The 14,971-nt window shown below is 35.7% G+C and overlaps 1 long non-coding RNA gene across 1 annotated transcript in view; it reads right to left on the reverse strand.

The window, feature by feature from the left end:
- The window catches only part of LOC149123019 (uncharacterized), a 240,507-nt gene that overhangs the window by 100,262 nt on the left and 125,274 nt on the right, over positions 1–14,971 (reverse strand). The window lies entirely within an intron of this gene.

Genomic DNA, 14,971 nt, shown 5'->3' on the forward strand with positions numbered 1-14,971 from the left:
TAAGAAGATTCTTCACAGCAAAGGAAACAATTAACAAAGTTAATAGGCAACTGACAGAATAGGACAAAATATTTGCAAAATATGCATTCAATAAAGAATTAAATTCTAAAATATATAAGTAGCTCAAGAAACTCAGCAACTACAAAACAATCTGGTTGAGAAACAGGCAAAGGATATTAACAGGCACTTTTCAAACAAATGAATAAAAATGACTAACAGACATATAAAATAATGCTCAGGATCACTAGCCATCAGAGAAATAAAAATAAAAATCACCATGAGTTTTCGCCTCACCCCAGTTAGAATAGTTATCATTCAAAAATCAAAAAAACAGGAAATGCTGGCAAGGCTATGGAGAAAAAGGTACCTGTTGCTAGGTATGCAAACTGGAACAACCATTATGGAACACAGTATGGAGATTCCTCAGAAACCTAAAATTAGATCTACTATATGAGCCAGCTATCCCACTCCTGGGAATGTATCCAAAGGAAATGAAATTAGCATATGAAAGAGTTACCTGTTCCTTTGCTAAAGCAGCTCAATTTGCAATAGCTAAGATATAGAAATATAATAAATGTCCATCAACTGATGACTGGATAAAGAAAATATGGTATATATACACAATACTCAGCCATTAGAAGAGTGAAATCCTGACATTTGCAACAAACTGGATGTAACTGGAGACCATTATGCTAAGTGAAACAAGCCAGGCCCAAAAAGAAAAATACCATATTTTTATCTTATTTGCGGTAATTAATACAGAGAGAGAATATAAATATGGTGTGGATGCCATATCATTCATATACAGTTATAAATAGTGCTGCACTAAACCATTTCATGTACATGACAATATATGCTTATTTCACACATTAAAAAAAAGTAATGGGCAGATAGTGAGGATGCTTGGGGTATTAATAAAGCTTTGTTCTTAATTTGGGTGTTGGTTGTGAGTGTGATCAGATGACAAAAGAACAACATTCTTCTGTACGTGTCTGTGGATTTCTCAGTATGCATACTGAATTGCATTAATTTTTTTTTAAAAAGACCAAATGAAATAACTGAGAACAAGAAAGATTCAATTTCCATAGATATCCACATTTCTGCTTTTGAGCTGATCTACATTGTAGACAGTCTCAAGGTTTGATTCCAAGATAGCTAAGTTTGATAAAAGCTTAGTTGTTGAATTGTTTTGGGAATCATATTCCTAAGACAGTTTTTTTTTTCACTTTTTTATTTTTAAGATTTAAATATATACTGATTTAGGAACATGGTAATACTTTCCACCATCCCTTTCCTTCCTTTCCCATTCCTACCTTTAATTTTTACAATGATCGACTCTCAATCTATTTTAATACTCAAAGATTAACCCTACATTGAGTAAAGAATTCAACAAATAGTAAAAAGAAGGAAAAAAAAAACACACTGTTCCTCAACAGTAAAGACGAGGGCTATAAAAATTATTGAATCTTAAAACATCAATTTCACTCATCTATATTACATTTTTGGTACTCTGTTATAGTTACCACAGTCCATGTTTTTCCCAAGATAGCTTTTAATAAGAGCTCTTGCTAATGGTAAAATATTAAATTAGGGAAGTTGAATGTTGGGAATGAGTCATATTCCACAATCTAAGTTAACATTTAATATATTCAGTTGTTAAAAGAGAGAACATACTTTTGACTTCACAAATTTCATTGAGAGAATGAAATTTTACAGGGAAGTTATGGGAAGAAATGTACTGCAGGTAGAAAGAGTGACTTCCCAGATGAGCAGGTAGGATAAAGCACTAGACACATCTGAATCAGACCCCATGGGGGACATTGTCTAATTCAAATTAAGTCTGTCCATAAAACAAGACTTTCTCTGATTCTCTGGTTCCTATAGTGTACACCTACAGCTTTTCAGTGTTCCTGATTTAACATTTAGTCTATCTTCAAGTATTTCAAGGATGGAGAGCTTGTAAACATGTTTGGCCATAACCTTACAGCTTAATTTTCTTCTTTACACTTGATCTTAGCCAAAGGGCCAAGAAGAAATCTATTTTTTTATTCTTATTTTGCATCAGACCCAGACAGGGAAGTAAATTCAATGTTACATATTGTTTTTTCCAAAACATGCAGTAATATCTTTAATAGAAAAAAAGATGCATGGTAAGATGAAAAATGAATTATTTTGAAAGGCCATACAATGAAGAGTTATTACACTTCTATCCCCAGTTCTAATCCTTCTTCCCAGCATCAAAAACTCCTTCTAGTCTTTTTAGAAATATTCTAATCAAGTGTGTGAGTGTGTGTGTGTGACTGTGTGTGTGTACATAATCTGTATAAAATCTTTGCTATTTCACTGAAATATAAAGAATCATCAAAAAGTTTACAGAAAATGAGTATCATGGAAAAAAACATGTCTAGATTTCAAATTTTTGTACCTGAACACATTTGTCATTTAATTCCATTTTTCCATGTATATTTTAAGTATCCTCAAACATATCTAGGCAATCATTGAATATAATGCATTTGAGGTCTGTTTCTTTCCAATGGCAAAACTACATTCAGTTTTATTGATATGTCTGAGTCCATCCAGTAACTTATTTATTGACATATAGACTGTTTCTAATTTTTGTTAATGAAATATACTTCAGAAACACCTTTTACGTGTACGAGTATATTTGTAGAGTACATTCCTATAAGTGGGCATGCTATATCAAAGGGAGTGTGTAATTTGCATTTGATACACATAACTGTTGCTCTCTAATGGGATTACATCCACCTACAACATTTGAGATTGCCTGCTTCTCTACATTTTTTAATAAATTTGCATAATAACAAATATTTTTAACATTAATTTTTTGTGAAATATTCCTGAAGAAGGCTTTCTCAATGTTTCTACACATACCAACAGGAAATAGTTTACTTACTTTATTTTGTTCAGCATGAAAATCAAAGAGACAAATCAATGCACGAGTTAACACTTCATATCAGAAATTTAGAGAAAAAACTATATATGTGAGTATGTGTAAATTTTCTGTTCTCAACATATCTCAGCAGTAAAATTCAAACCCACTTTTGATTCCTTTAAAAAGCACATACTTGGGTACAGAACATTATTCTAATTTCTAGTTTGAGTAGCCCAATTTGCAAAGAGCAAAACTATAACAGGTATGTAATTTCATGGTGTCTTATATAAGTGGTCATATTTTGTGCAGAGAAAATGCCAATGAGGCATAGCTAAAGGTCACCTATTTTAATGAACTGGTTTCTGACTCATGGCTTTACCTTTACTATTTTTTTTTTCTTTTTTTGTAGGTTATACTTTGATTAGCATAGAGATTGTCTAATAATTGTAATATTTTAAGTTCAAATGAGTCCTTACCCATGGTGCTTCTTTGTCCAGGATTAAAAGCAGGTAAGTATTTATAAGCTCTTGGAATGAGAGAGAGATTGAGAAATGACTTTAGGAGAAGGAAACAGGTCTGTTTTGTGATTTTCTCTGCTACTAGCATGCTGTTGAGGTAGAAGATTTCACAGAGAAAAAGAAATGAATTTTGTTTCAGAACAGGCATGAGTGCCATGTTTTCGCACTTGATCACTTTCTGTTTGTTGGGTTTAACCACATGTGTTACTTCTCTGCTCCTGACTCTGTTGTTGATAGAACATGAACATCACATAAACAAAGTAATAGTCAAGTGAATTTTTCCTAAAATATATTAGTAGCGCTCCTCTGGCTCATTCCCTAATCCCTGCATCCTACCCTGCCTCCAGAGTTTTGACTTCCATAATACTTCTGCCCTAGAGATTTTCAAAAAGACTACATTACAGTCTCTCATAATACTAAAATAACCTGAAATCCACATTTACCAAGAGACACAACTACAAAATTCTATGGTGTCTCTGTAGGTTTCTCCAAGCTACATACCAACTGAAGTTATATATATTGAGAGCCTTCTACATGCTGGGCCAATGTCTTAAATTTATGCAGTTATCACAGTCCCCTCATAAAGGAAGCATTATTATTCCATCTTTACAGATTAAGAAACAATATCATTGAGAACAAAGACATTGGTCACATATCATGACTTATCAAAGTTGAGCTTTGAGCAAATATTTAAAACTAGTTTTTTTTTAACATATGACCTCACCTAAATGTTGATGTTTGTGAATTCAATGACGTAATATACACAAAAGTATTCATAAATTATCAAATACTAACATATTTAGTTAGTTCAGTGACAGCTGTCCTAGTTTTGCATAACTTTATCTTTCTTCTACCACAAAGAAAAAGGAAATGAAAAATTAAATTAATCTAAAACTAACCAGACCTATCAAGAGATACTATAAATAATGTACGCTCATACACCCTCTACTCTATTTAAGAAGAGACATTTCAGTGACAGTTGAAGTCACACCCTAACCCATGTACCACTTCTGTTTTATTATTGGAGTGGAATGCATAGTTTATCATTCCCTCCCACCCTATACCTTTCATCCTGTGGTAGAGGCAACAACTATTCTGAATTTAGGATTGATTATTCTCATTTATTTCTCCAATCTCGAACTAGCACATGGTACTACATTGGTTTTTAAAATCTCTCTACACATCCTATCTTGTCTTATGTAGCCATTTGCTGCTTTCTCCTTTCCTTCATCATTACAGTTTTTATATTTACATATGGTGTTAAGTACATTCTAGATTTTTAAATGAAAATACCTAAAACATTCTTAAATGTTGATAATAAAAACAATAACCTGATTCTATAGGCTAGGACCTGAAGTATAAAATTAATATTTTACATATTAATACCTTTAAGCTTTACAATATCAAGAAATGTTTATTATTCTTCTTCTGCCATTATTGAAGTTCAAGGCATTTGGTACTTACACATAGGTAATGGTTTGTCAGTAGCAGAGCTATGATTGCTGCTCCAGTATTTATAACTACAATCTGTACTTTTTCTGTTATACTACATTGCCTGTCTTCAGTGAATTCCAACTTCTATCTCATTCAATTTTTTTCAAATATCACATCCAAACCCCTGGCTAAGGACAAGACATAGAGAAAGAAACAGTGACTTTCATGTGCACGGAAGCTGCTTTAGTAGTGCACTACCTCTCATTTACAGCCTCCTTAACACTTTGCTGTCACTGTACTACATCATGATATTTGGCATCACATGGGGCACCTGTTTCCTAAGATATCCTACCTATATAATGTAATAACTATTGGATTCCGTTCTGGAAACAATTTACCTCTTTGCACCATGATTGAAAAGATGTCATAGAAAAATGCTGTAGGCCTTCACAAACCAACCAGTGGACTAACTGTTAAGCAAAATTGCTATGTCTTACAATTACTACTATTACAAGCTATCCATTAAAGTGCAGACTCTGCCTCCCTCTTGACTCTTTCATTAGCACAATACTCCCACATTAGTACCCAATTATAAACAACTCCTATCCAAATTCACATTACTCTCCAAATTACATACACAGACTGATTACTGTTTCTTAAAAGAGCAGAATCTACGTGAGCACTAAATACTCCTTTTATTTCAGAGTGCTATAGCTTCATAGTTAGACCCCTTTAAATACATGTGGCAACAGCTTTTTAACTCAGTCTGCATAAGCACGCATTATATTTGGAATGTGTTTCTCCTAAAGCAGGGTTCAAGAACCACAGAACATCAACAAATGTGCTTTATCTTGTCACTAAGAATGCATATAATCCATTTTTTTTTCTGTCCCCTTCATTTTCTATTCTCTCCTCATTGCTGTCTTTGTTACCTATAAGTATCTCTGTAATTCTCTTACTTCTACTAACTTGGATCCTGATTCTTTTTTTAACCCATCAAGTATATTTTACACATGTGGGTTTTTTTTTGTTTGTTTGTTTGTTTTTGCATTCCGCCACTTTGATTCTCAGCCTGCCAGCATCTCTTCTGTCTACTTGTGTTTTATTCCTCGAGCCCTCATAGGATCTCTTGTAAGGTCATCCTGAAAATGTGGCTTGTCACTGAAAAACATGGTCCCATATCTAACCTCAATAGAAGACAAAAAAAGGCCAATGGTCACTTTGGCACTCCAGACAATCTTTCATTTTCCTGGAACACTGTTTCTTTCTGAGTGTATGTGAGATTTACCCTGCCTGACAGTTAGAAGAGTAAACATTTATTTTTCAGTTGGACTTTGTTTTAAAGATGAAGAATTCTGGGATTGGAAATGAAAATATAGAAAGAACTTAATCAGTTCTTCCCAGAGGGAAGACTAACATTGAGCTTAGCTCCTTTTCCAGGAAATCCATCTACTCTTGTAATTGCATATTTACCACCCAAGGGAAGTATTTGCTTGAACTTTAAGCCAAAGTATCCCGTGGTTCTAATCCTAAACCCAAGATCCCTTATTGAATACCACCACATGCTTGAAACTGAGATTCCTGAGCATAAAGCAATCCCTAATTTTGCACCTAATGTTGTTATATAGTTAGTGTATTTTCTAGTTCCAATCTAAAACACATTAGTTTCTTCCCCCTCAAATTAGAAGGCAACCATTCTTACTTATTAAATTGAGATTAATTTTCAAAGTTGTAAATAACATCATTATCATTTATTTTCAAATATTCCAGGGCAGGCACTTGGCAGAGTGATTAAAACAGGAGTCTACATCCCGTAATGAAGTGCCTAGGTTTGAGTCCCAGTACTTTTTGGATTCTAGCTTCCTGCCAATGTGCAGCAAATCCTCGAAAGCAGCGAATGATGGTTCAAGTATTTTGTCTCTGATATCCACATGAGAGACCTGACATGAATTCCCAAACCCTGACTTCTGCCTGGCACAGCACTAGCTGTTGTGAGCATCTGGGGAATGATGCTTTACAAAGTTACGCTTGATACAATCCATGCCTATCTGTCTCACGTCATTTAGGAGCATTCTCCTCCCTCACTGAACATGATCCAATCACATTAAAGTTCTTAGGTTCACCAAGTTCCCTCCTGCTATAAGCACTCTGCCGTTCCTACTTGCTGTTTCTTCCATCTGAAATTCATTTCCCAGATTTCAGAAAGATTGAGTTCTTGTCAATCACATCTCTGCCACTCCTTTAGAAGTCTTTGTCAAATAATACACTCAATAAATACTTGTTTAATTAATGAATTAAAAATTGTCAACATGTTCAATAGCATATGTCCTATTCCTGTTTGCATTATGATGTTATTTGATGTGTGTTTCTTTTGAGAAAATGTGTCTAAAAGTGTCTGATGGGAAGAAGAACAGCTACTGGGGTGACCAGCAGGGATGTATGCACTGCCTGGCTGCATTCAGTCCTGTACTTCCCCTGCGGCTGTTTCACTGGAAGCCTCTGGCCTCACACATGGTGTTATTGTTTGGTAAAGACAGCCATAATGGCAGTACCATTTTTAAAAACATCACTGGCACCTCATTGGTCTGGCTAGATTAGCACAAGGTAGTGAAGCGTTGATACTGACGGGATATCACAGCCATAGAGTTTCAATGCTGTATCAACAAGTAGAATGCAGGTAATAAAGGAGCAGACAAGGTGATCTATCATAACATCATCCTACCTTGTCTCTGTTGTCTTGTTTAAGGTTGTCAATCAATATTTCTTTGTCTTACATCTTTTTAATTCAAGGAAAAATCATCACACATTTTATATATGCAAAATGTATTTTCAGCAACTCACAGTGCACCGTGACTACCAATGCTGCCTAGAGTAGAAGTCACACAAAATGTTTTATCTACCTCATTTTACACATATATAAGCCTACTAATAGCACCTCTGTAAGTTCCTAATCTTCACCCCCAATTCTGGATGTGAGAATAAAGCTGATCAAGATGGCCACAAACTTAAGTACAAGTTTAAGTACATTACCACTGACATAACAAATCTGTTCATTGCCACAGGGAAATTCTTTTGATGTAGCCCAAAATAGTGTTGGCCTTTTCTTTCCTGTTTCTTTGTCAACAGCTATTTTTGCAAGATTTTCATTACTTCTTAATTGTTCAAACCTCCTATCTTCATTTTTCTTGTTAAGGACCGATTTTACAAATGAGTTCATTATCTCTACCATTTTAGACTCATCATTAATTTCATGCTCTTCATTTATTAGTGGACCTATTTTCTCTGTGGTGCTTTTTTTTCACTGCAATATTTGTAAAATTCCCTTATTTTCCTTGAGTCTCTTTTATTAACTTTATTATGTTATTCTCACACTACTGGTATCTTTCCTATGTTTAACTGATCCATCTCTCTTTTTATTACAAACAGCAATTTTTCCTCCATTGACTTTAATATAAGGCATTAAAAGACATTCATGTTTACACTTCATATTTGCACACCTCATTCTTCAAATACATTTTAAATCTGCTCTAGTCTACTTAAAGTATCAATAGAAGAAGCACTGGCAGAAAGAGAATTGAGATAGTTCCATGTTTTAAAAGTGCACTAATATATACAATATATTTAATCCTTAAATAGTGAAGGTATTCATGATAGTTTTATCTGTTGTGCTAAAACAGAGTGTTATTGAATTATGTTCTTGGCTAGACCAAACAACAAAGCCAAGGAACAGAATTCCAGTTCCCAAATATGTGAATATTTGAGGAAAGAATGTATAGAGGATAAATATCACAGACAAATATATGGAAGATCATATTCTAGACCATGAATATTACTGAATAATTTTAATCAGTGCTCTCTCCAGTGGCATTCTCATCTTTCCATATTTTGCTGAAAAAGGAAAAGTCATATGCACACATGTACAGCACTCTGGCAAAATACAGAAAAAAAAATATTGTGCTCCAGAATTGCAATGACAATGCAACAGTAACAGGAGACCTTGGGTTTTATTGCCAGCTTCCTGTTATTTGACTTCTTGGCAAATGAGTCTTCTCATTTCTAAAATGTGAGCATTGAATCAGATGATAATATTCCTTCTATCTCTAAGTGTTATGCACAATTCTTAAAATTCAGAAACTGTGAAGTCATTCATTAGGAGGTTGTTTAGTTGGTTGGTTGGTTGGTTGGTTGGTTTATTTATTTATTCATTCAATCATTCATTCCAATTATCAGGCTCCCATTTAATATTTCAGTCTTGCTTTTGGAACTCCAAATGTATACCACATACATGCCAATCCCCCAAATCAAGTCCTTCCCAGCCCCCAAAGTTTGACACTACAGATCAGTATTTCTTTTGGCCTAATCCCTGACTAATTTTTTTTTTTTTTTTCAGTTTCACTTAGATTTTAACTTCTGATGTTGAGGTTTAAACACTGAGCTGATCTTTAGCCTACCTAGAGTTGATGTTGTATGGGACTCTCTGTAGCACCAGGCTTCAGTGTTTTCCTTAGATGAAGTAGGACAAATCATTGACTCCCATCATAACCTGCCATCTGGGGGAGAAGTTTCTGCTATAGTTATGGAACTAAATTCAGTCCCTACTGGTGTAAACAAACTAGTCCTGGCCCCTCACCCAGCACCCCAACTTGGAAGCATACAACGTAAAACTGTTTATTAATTATTTTAGCTTTGGTAAAACGTTTCTCTGAATTTTAGCTTTGCCCTTTGTGAAAACTGATAACTCATTTCATCAAAGCTGGTATGAAAATCAAATGAAATAATTTCTGTGAAGTTCCTTTGTAAAAGATCATATGCATCCTAATATGCAAGTCTCTGAAATAATTGCTCTCCTGCTACTGGGCCTTACTCTTTTTAAATTTCTTTCTTGCCTAAAAGAAATCACCATCACATTTCTCTTACTCCTTGAAATCATTTGTCTTTTTTTTCCCCAGTCTGGTGAACTCCTACTCATTCCTAAGTCCTCAGATAAAACCCTATCTCCTCTGGGAAGCATTCCCTCTTCCTCAGCCAGGGATAGTCATGCTCTCCTCTGTGTTCATTTTGCATTTTTTTTTCAATTATGTTTTTTTTTAAACTTTTATTTAATACATATAAATTTCCAAAGTACGACTTATGGATTACAATGGCTTCCCGCCCATACCGTCCCTCCCACCCACAACCCTCCCCTTTCCCACTCCCTCTCCCTTTCCATTCACATCAAGATTCATTTTCGATTATCTTAATATACAGAAGATCAGCTTAGTATACATTAAGTATGGATTTCAACAGTTTGCTCCAACACAGAAACATAAAGTGAAAAATAATAGATGATTTTTTTTAAATGATGATGAAATCAGAGCAGACCTATTGTCATGTTTAATCCCAGTGAGAGTCAAGTTGGGAATTGATAATTTCTTTTTTTTTCTTTTTTTTTTTTTTACAGAGGATCAGTTTAGTATGCATTAAGTAAGGATTTCAACAGTTTGCACCCCCATAGAAACACAAAGTGAAATATATTGTTTGAGTACTCGTTATAGCATTAAATCTCAATGTACAGCACATTAAGGATAGAGATCCTACATGAGGAGTAAGTGCACAGTGACTCCTGTCATTTTGCATTTTTAATCGTAGTTGTATTTGCAGCTGCAATTCCATAGATACTATGTTGGGATCACTTCCTATGTGGCTCCATTGAACAGTACCAAGAAATGGGTGCTTTGATTAAATTTACGGTTTTGGTGGGAAACTAAGGCCAAATAAGTTGGGCTTGGACCGTCTCCAGATCTCACACTTAATGCTCTCACTTCACCTTAATACCTTCCAAGTCACCTTCATAAGGGAATTGGTGAAATCCATTGATCATTTAGGGCTGAGGGGCCTTGCTCTGCTTCATTCTTTTCTCACTATCTTTGTTGTATGGTGCTGAATTTGCCAGTTCTATTTTTTTTTTTAAATATTTTACTATTTCTTTGAAAGACAGAGAGAGAGAATCTTTCATGTACTGATTCACTCCCTAAATCCCTGAAACAGGCAGACATGGGCCAGACTGAAGTCAAGAGCGAGAAACTCCTTCCAGGTCTCCCATGTGGGTGGCCAGAACCCAGTTTCCAGGGCCATCATCTGCTGTCTCCCAGGCACATTGGCAAGAAGCTGGATCAGAAGCAGAAGAGGGACTCAGTTCCAGGTTGTGCCATAATGCTCATCCTGTCGTGTATTCTTGATATTCCACTTTTTAGAGTTCTTGCTTCCTTGAAGTATATATTTTAGTAATCATCTATTTAATATTCATTTCCTATAATTCTTTTAATATTATTCTAATAAGAGTAATATTAAAGCTGTCATTATCCCTGTTTAGAATTCCTCTGTTTATGTTCCACGTTCATAATTCTTCTTTTTAAATTCTATTTCCAAGGAGGTTCACTTCTCTATAAAACCTCTTCATTCATTCCTGTGTATCTTGATTTCATTCTATATAAGTTAAGTCAGCACTATCTGTGATATTGCCCTAATTTTCAGCATATGGGAAGATTTATAGAATTTTTTAGGTTTTTGGCAGAGAGAAAGCAGCTTTCGGTTTAATATTAATCTTTAAAAAGAATCCCTGTGCACACAAGTCAGAGATATTTTGCTATCAACTTTGAGGTAATGTAGTATTATGATGCAATACTCATTTTACCTCTTACTTTCAAATTAGGCCATAAGAAATTTACCTATTATCCATTTAATGTCTACTGTGTAACACTGCATATTAATACATTTTTTGCCACTGACATGTATATCTCTTTGATGCCACATAGCTACAATGTTCATGGCATCCTAGCATTCTTCCGTAAGTGTTTCCTTGCTTCTAAGAACCAGATTAGGGAGGGAAGTTATGGGGGGGGGGGGAATCATTGTAATCCATAAACTGTACCTTGGAATTTATATTTACTAAATAAAAGTTTAAAAAAAAGAACCAGATTACCTGCAGAGAATGAGACCACTACTAAGTTATGAGAATATTACATGGTAAATCTTGATCAAGTAGGTAACGCAATCAAATTGTTTCCATGAAACGTATTAAAAATGGTGATATTCTAGATTAATAAACTCATAAAGATATTATAAAATATGTATATGTAATATTCTCTGTGTGAAAATTTATATATATATATGATCTTCTTAATTATGTACATCTAGAGTAATCCTAGGTGGTCACAAAGATGAATTCATAATTTTTACTTATCACAGAAAATGTATTTTTGATCCTCATGGTATTAAGAAAAGAAACCATGTATTTGAAAATGATTTTAATAAGAAAAGTTGAAACAGAAAGCGGTGTTTTCTTACTGAATTAAATTGGTCAGAACATTTCATTCTTCAAGCAGTTCTGTTAATCAAGGATTTACTATACACGTGGATAGCAAGTGTAATCAAGACTATCTGAGGCCAGCGCCGTGGCTCAATAGGCTAATCCTCCACCTGCAGCGCTGGCACACCGGGTTCTAGTCCCGGTCAGGGCGCGGATTCTGTCCCGGTTGCCCCTCTTCCTGTCCAGCTCTCTGTTGTGGCCCGGGAGTGCAGTGGAGGATGGCCCAAGTGCTTGGGCCCTGCACCCGCCTGAGAGACCAGGAGAAGCACCTGGCTCCTGGCTTCGGATCAGTGCAGTACTGATCTACCAGTCTATGTCATCTACCAAAGACTTAAAATATGCTTTTCAAAGGTTTTAGACTGTGACTTTTAGGGAATTATCTCTGGTCAAAATGTCACTTGCCCGCAGACTATCACACAGAATCTTTAAATAATTGTCAATAAAATTTCATTTCTTTGTCACATAGAATGGCATTATTTCTACAACTGTGTGTTTGTGTAGATACATATAAAGGTAAAATAAAATGCAGAAACACATTGATAAATACAAAACTTGACTTCTGGCTTCCTTGGAACCAAGTCACCCAAGCTGATGCGATACAATTGCTCTTTTAGATACTTGAGCAATTTAGACATAGGTGCATGCAGCTTTTGGAAATTCTTGTTTTAAATTGTATTATCTGTTACCTAAATGCGTTTTCATCTAGCAAGAAGTTGCAAAGCCCAATTTATAACATAAACACCCTAAGAATCAGAAAAAAGGCTACTTTGATCATGGTTTCCTGAAAAGGTATTAACATGCTTACATATGCCTGGCCTTTTCCCATTTCCCCCCAAATTCCCAAATATAATATGAATATTTTATAGTGATGGTTAGTAATGAGCGCTGATTCCAACCTTAAGATGACTCCTCTGTTAATTAGCACATTAGTCACTCAGTAAAAATTGAACTGGATGAATTATTCAAATGTAACTCAGCAAAGGTTCATGAGCAAATCTAGGAGTCAGAAGGAAAAAAAAAAGAGTAAGGCTTCCTAGTTGTTTATCAACTCACAGAAGGTTAAAAAGGGATCTTGCAAAGTGAAAGAGTGGGGGGCATCAGAGGCATTTGTATAGAGAGGAAGATGGAGCAGTCTGCCATTACTGGAGGATGACCTTGAAGCAATGATAAACAGCAAATAAAGGAGGAGGAAATGTGTTGGTGAAGTGATGCTTCTTTATGTTTCACTTTCATAGCTTAAATTAAACCCCAAAGAATACTGCTGTGTACATTTTGGGATGAACTCTCACTAGGCATTCACCTAGTGCCTAAAATACTTTTGAATTGCAAAGAAACATTCGTGTTGAAGTTATGTTGCCTCAGGATCATTCTGTAATTTAGTGTGGAGAAATGGTCCGATTAGCAGTTGGGACCAGCAGGGGTATGCTTACTGGAGTGAAGAGGTGAGAGAGAGAGAGTTAGAACTGTATTCCTGAAGCACAAAAACTGCTCAAGGGAAGAAGAGGAAGCAGGAAACATCAGGAGGAAGTAGAATTCAGTAAGTCAGTGGCATTGATAATTGGAAACAAAAATGACTTATAAAATACTGCAATGCCAAAGTCCAGAAAAACAAGTAAAGAAAAAATTCCCCTTAAGGATTTAGATTTTTCTCATGAAATTGTTCAAAGGCATGGACAATAAGCAAAACATGAGTCCTCCAAGGTAGATACTTACCCCATGCACTTGGGTGAGGATGAAAAAGAAGAGAGAGAGGAGTAGCCATGAAAACCAGGCTGGCTCTTTAGGTAATTTGTCTGCAAAAGACAATTGTTTGAACTATTTGTTCTGTTTTTTCTTTCCTTTTTTTGTTGTTGCTAGTCTTTTTCCATTTCATGTTGCTTTAGTCAGAGAAGAAAACACTTGAAGGGATGAAGCCTGCTGGGTTGTACTTTTTCATGCTGAGTGAGCCATTTCCCTGGGCTCAGTAGGAAGTAGTTTGACTTTAGCCTGATGTGCACCCTTAAGGAGAGATCTTGGCTGCAAATAACAGGAGTCTCTTCAATAGCCATATGGAGGAGACAAGTTATTTTATGATATCATTGGCTGGTTACAGAGCATTTGAGATAAATTGGGCCAGGAGTCATTACCTTAGTGGCCAAAATCCACATTAGAGCCTACAACTGACCCAGTTCACTTCCTCCCAGTGGAATCCATGTTTGTTTGTTTATCTACCTACCTACTTGGGCCATTGGACCTCAACTTAATCTGAACTCAGAAATAACAATCATTTGACTAGGGTGTTATCTGCTTCCTAGTAATCTTTTTTATATAATTCTTTTGTAAATATTTATTTATATACTTGAAAGTCAGAGTTACACAGAGAGAGAAGGATGGGCAAAGAATGCTGGTTCACTCCCCAGTTGGCCACAATGGCTAGAGCTGTGTCGATCCAAAACCAGAAGACAGGAGCCAGAAGCTTCCTCCAGGTTTCCCATGCTGGTGCAGGGGCCCAAGGACTTCGGCCATCTTCTACTGCTTTCCCAGGACATAGCAGAGAGATGGATCAGAGTTGCAGCAGCCAGGACTTGAACTAACACCCATATGGGATGCCTGCATTGCGGGCGGCAGCTTTACCTGCTACACCACCATGCTGGCCCCTTTATAATTCTTTAATCCCAGAATATCCTTGGACCAAACAAATGTTTCCTCACCTTCAGGGTATCATTGGAGTGTAAGTAACATGCTATGTCGATCAGGGATCTCTTTATCCCAGTGGGCTATCATAGAACATGAAGTCCT

This window comes from Oryctolagus cuniculus, chromosome 12 (genome assembly GCF_051225735.1).
Source record: "Oryctolagus cuniculus isolate XC-2025 breed Fujian yellow rabbit chromosome 12, ASM5122573v1, whole genome shotgun sequence".
NCBI classification, from domain to species: domain Eukaryota; kingdom Metazoa; phylum Chordata; class Mammalia; order Lagomorpha; family Leporidae; genus Oryctolagus; species Oryctolagus cuniculus.